A 5,237-nucleotide genomic window follows, 5' to 3' on the forward strand; every position below is an offset into this window, starting at 1 on the left:
CGCTGTCAGAGAAATTCATGAAAACAAAGGAGGCTTGTTTAGGGAAATTTTGGTGGCAAAGAACAGGTACACACTTAAGGTAGCTTCAATAACAAGGGGACAGTAAAAGGAACAATCTAGAACCCGGTTGTGAAAATTACAGGTCTCAGGTGACCGAGCTGGGAGCTGCAAGGCCAGGCACAGGCTGGCTGCTCTGAAGCCACCCCTCCCCGGCCCCCGCGGGGACCCTCGCAGACACCTCCTTTCCTGCAGCCTCCAGGGCAGATCCGAAGCAGAGAGCATGGAGGGGAATCCGGAAGATGAGGCAGAGAAGGACCAGACACGTCCCGGGGCTGGGGCTGGCCATAAACGCATCCTAACTCTGGAGAGGCAGGGCGGGGTTTGACAACAGAACTGGGGGAACCAAAGCCCCTGAGTGAATATGGGGGTAAGTGGGAGGTAGTCCACCAACTTCCTCGCTATTCCAACTTCCTGGCTGGAGAGAATAGCCCGGCTGTGTCTGGGGTTCTGTGAATTTACGCCCTCACCCCAAGGGGCACCCCCTTGCTCTGCCTCAACCCCAAACCACAAATCACCTCCAGGTTCCGGTGAATCTTTCCTCCTCCTCCCTGGACCCTCCAGAATCAAGCAGACAGGCATTCCTGGGAATTCCCTGGTGGTCCAGTGGATAGGACTCTGCACTCTCACTGCCGAGGGCCCGGGTTCGATCCCTGGTCGGGGAACTAAAATCCCACAAGCCATGTGGCGCAGTCAAAAAAAAAAAAAAAAAAAGCAGAAAGGCGCTGTTCCTGGACCTGGACCGGGCGTGCCCTCTGCCAGAACTGGGCCTCGGCCTGGCCACTCCTCACAGGTGCTACCCTGATACACGTGCCCTTTCTCGGTTCTTTGCTCTGTTCCTCTCCAAATGCCGGGCCAGGCACTGAGAGACCAGATGAATATTCCTCGATGGGGGATAGGCTGGCTGTCGGGTGTAAACATATCCAACTTCCTGGATGTTGCCCGATGCCTGCAGTTGGTACCCTAAGAGACGTTCTACCAGCCGTGCTTGGGACCTACAGAAGTTTCTGGGCAGCTGTGAGCATGGATGCTGGGCTTCCAAGGGCTTCCTTACAGTCTTAAAAGGTAGACTCAGGCGGAAAGGAAGTCATCCTCTGCACAGCAGTGACAACGTAAGGAACTCATTAGCCAGAGGTCATGGGGGTTGACCATATAAATAGGCCCAAGAAACATTAAGATACAGTCATGAATGATAGATGAGCTACAGGTCATTAGGAAGATCTGAGCTCATCTTTAATCCTTCCTTGTTTTCCTCCCTGAATATATTTTCATTAAAAAACAAAAATAGATATGACAACAGGTTAGAACTAAAAAATTAAATATGTCCCATTTTGAAAATATGACCATCATTGCTGTTTCGTTCAATTTTCTTCCAGTCTCTGTAAAGGCTCGTTTGCATAATTGAAGCTGTACTATATAAACAACTTTATAACTTGCCTTATAATCCAACATTATATCATAAATACCTCTACAAGGTGTTTAAAACCCTTTGCAATCACTTTTTAGATGTAGGCAAAATAGTTCAGGGATATTCAGGTTATTTCCAAACATACTGTGATGAATAACTTTGTACATAGAATTTTTCTTTTGGTGTATTTAGAGTTGTTTCTTTTGGTCACATTGTTTATACATTAAGTGTTTTTCTTTTGGTCAGATTTACTCACATGGATTACTGGTTAAATGACATAAACATCAGAAAAGGTATGGATATCTTTTATGGATATCTTTTATGGATATCTTTTATGGATATCTTTTAATACATATTACCAAATTGCTCTCGAAAATAGTTGTATCAAATTATACGTCTACCAGCATCCTATGAATGTCCTGGACCTTACCAGCATTACTTATTTTATTTTGATGTTTTTGTTAACTCGATAGGCAATGAAAGGTATCTCGTTATTTTAATTTTCACTTCTTTAATCACCAGTAAGGTTGAACATTCTCCCACGTGTATGTTCCCTAACTCCTTTTTCTCTGTTGTGAATTATCTATCTCTCACTTGCCCATTGGGAGTGGATTTTCATAATTTGTATGAGTGCTTCGTGTAACAAAAACATCAAGCCTCGGTAGCATTTCCGTAGCCTAACTGTTGACGTTATTGCTCCACGATAGCCCAGGTGCCCCTAAAAGTGTGGTGAATGCCACTGCCTGCACCACTGGTCAACCAAGGAGAAAGCGTCTCAGATTCACCCTTTATGAGGGGGGTCATGTTTATTTTACTTTTCACTACGATTTATTATAATAAGTGAGTCTGTGTTTTTACTAACAGCCCATTTCCTCCTTCTTCCCCGAAGGAAAACACAGATAATTGGCATATCTGGTGCTGGAAAGAAGTGTGCATCAGAGCGAATGTGCCCCGAAGACCCTCCGCAGCCCCATTAATCAAACCCAAATGAAGTGTGCCAGCCCCCAGACTTGGCCTTTCCTGACAGACAGAATCAGGTTACAGGGACTGCAAGGGCAGCCTCCCAACAGGGCAGTCCGAGTACAGGGGAGGCCTGTCCACGTCTTGCCAGAGGAGCTGGGAAGGGTGACGAGAGGTGTGTGGGTACGGGATGCTCAACGGCCTCCACTTTGCCACCGACAAGTCACACTTTGGAAAGCACTCTCACACACAACTACCTTGTAAGTTAGGAATTTGATCCATTCTGTGGGCAGGGAAGCTGGGTGTCAAGCTGGAGTGCTTTGCCCGCCATCTCAGAACCAGAGATATGCCTGCAGGGGACCTGACCAGCTCTGGGTGGGTGTGTGTGTGTGTGTGTGTGTGTGTGTGTGTGTGTGTGTGTGTGTGTGTGTGTGTGTGTGTGTGTGTGTGTGTGTGTGTGTGCGCGCGCTCTGGGGGGTGTGTGTGTGTGTGTGTGTGTGTGTGTGTGTGTGTGTGTTTAGCATCTTTATTGGAGTATAACTGCTAGCTCTGATGTTTCCAGTTACTGTGATGTTCCAGTCACTCAGGTCTTCCTGCAGGAGAGAGAACTCTGTATCCAGGGCCTGAGAAGACCCCACAGTTCTGGACCCATCAACACGTAAACTTGTATCTTGTGGTTTAACATCAAAGGAAGACACCAGTGCCGCAGTAGTCAAGCCCTCTAGTGTCCTGGGTGAGATTTCTCGTCCAACAGAGTCACCTATCTTGGCTAGGATGAGGCAAAGTAACTAAGAAATCCTGGAAGTCGGTCTGATTTGCAAATAAACTTCATCCATTCATCCGTGCAGCAAATGATGATTTTTAAATGATGCATCTTAGGACTTCCCTGGCGGTCCCGTGGTTAATACTCCACGCTTCCAATGCAGGGGGCACAGGTTCAATCCCTGGTCTGGGAAGTTCTGCAGGCTGTGCGGTGCGACCAAAAAAAATTATTTTAATCTTAAACGATGCATCTTAAATTAACCTACAGTAATATTGCCTTTTGTGGTGTATAGTTGTATGAATTTTTACGCGTGCATAGATTTGTGTGTGCACCAGGACCATCAGGATATAAAACCATTCCATCACCCCCCCAGGCTCCATCATGGTGTTCCTTTACAGTCACGCCCCACCCCCAGCCCCTGGCAACCACCGATCGGTTCTGTCATTATAATTTTGTCTTGTCCAGAATGTCACATAAATGGGCATTGTCGATACCATTGTCAATGTCATACCGTTCAGACTGGCTTCCTCCACTTTGCAAAATGTCTTGGAGATTCATCTGTCTGCTCCGAGTAGAGGGGAGGCCTGTCCACGTCTTGCCAGAGGAGCTGGGAAGGGTGACGAGAGGTGTGTGGATACGGGATGCTCTCAGTATCAATAGTCCATTTCTTATTATTGCTGATAGCACTCCGTTGTACAGATGCTCCTTCCATTCAACCATTCAAGGACTTGCTTCCAGTTTTTGGTGATTATGAATAAAGCTGTTACAAACATTTGTACAGGCTTTCGTCTAAACATAAGTTTTCATTTCTTTAGGGTGAATACCCAACAGTGGGATTGCTAGCTCATATGGTGTGTGCTTAACTTTATAAGAAAAAGTGCCAAACTGTTTTCCAGAGTGTTTTCTCCACCATTCTGCATTCCCACTAGCAATACAGAACCAGCTACGGTTCTGCAGCCTCACCAGCACTTGGAATTGTCAATATTTATCTTAGCCATTCCAACAGGGATGTAGCGGTGCCCATCGTGGTTTCAATTTGCATTTCCCTGATGGTTGATGATAGTGAGTACCTTTCCTGTGCTCATTTGCCACCTGTATGTTCTCTTTGGTGAAGAGTCCAGGTCTATCAACTACTTTTTAATTGGGTTCTTTGTTTCCTTACCACTGAGTTTTGACAGTTCTTTACATATGTTGTAGTCGTTTGTTTGACTTGCGGGAGGTGATTGACAGGTGTCAGACAAGTGCTGCGCGCAGAAGCCACAGCCCAGGTCCTCCAGGCAGAGGCAGGTGGGCAGACAAGCAAGTCCCTACCACTGAGTGGGGCAAGGGCTTTTCTAGCAGGTGGGGCGGTACCTCTTCCGGCCTCGTGTGGTCAGCTGTGGCTTTCCAGGCGAAGTGTCTCCGAGCTGAGTTTTGAAAGGCGGTAGGCGTGAACCAGGGTTTGCCCAAACTTCTCACACAGCTGTCTGTACTCGCTGTTCCACACCTTCAGCTTCCATTTTCTACTCTCTTTCTCTCCCCGCTACGTCATCTCAACAAGAACCGTGTCTTCAAATGTCAGAAATCTATTTGGTTTGGGCCTCTCTCCCTAGTTCCCCACAGTCACCTGACTACCTCTCTGAATCTCTGCTTGAATTTGAAATTGAAATTTCAAATAGGATGACAACCGTGCCAAAGAGAACTCTCGAGTTTTCCTGTGCAGCCTTCCCAATATGCCATAACCCGAGGATCCCATGGGCTTCTGTCTTCCCTTCACACCCATATCCAATTCATCCTGTTTAATTTCACAATGTATCTTAAGCCACTGTAAGCTGCCAGCATCTCTTGCCTGGATGATGGCAAGTTTCCTGGTCAGCCTCCTGCCTCTACCCTGGGCTTTCTAACCGCCTAAGCTCCAAGCAGAGAGAGGCACCGGCACAAATCTCATCTTGCTGCACCACGGTACTCCATGGCTTCCCACCTTGCCGGTGTTCTAACCCTCACCACAATCAACAAGTACCTGCCTGTTCTGGCCCCAGTAGCTCTCCCCTCTACCATCCTTGCTTCTCC

At 47.2% G+C, this 5,237-nt stretch overlaps 1 non-coding gene across 1 annotated transcript; it reads left to right on the forward strand.

The window, feature by feature from the left end:
* The first annotated feature begins 649 nt into the window (after window positions 1–649).
* On the forward strand, window positions 650–722 carry TRNAE-CUC (transfer RNA glutamic acid (anticodon CUC)). The gene has a single exon. It is a non-coding gene; the product is annotated as a tRNA-Glu (tRNA).
* Window positions 723–5,237: the final 4,515 nt, after the last annotated feature.

Source organism: Orcinus orca, chromosome 9 (genome assembly GCF_937001465.1).
Source record: "Orcinus orca chromosome 9, mOrcOrc1.1, whole genome shotgun sequence".
NCBI lineage: Eukaryota > Metazoa > Chordata > Mammalia > Artiodactyla > Delphinidae > Orcinus > Orcinus orca.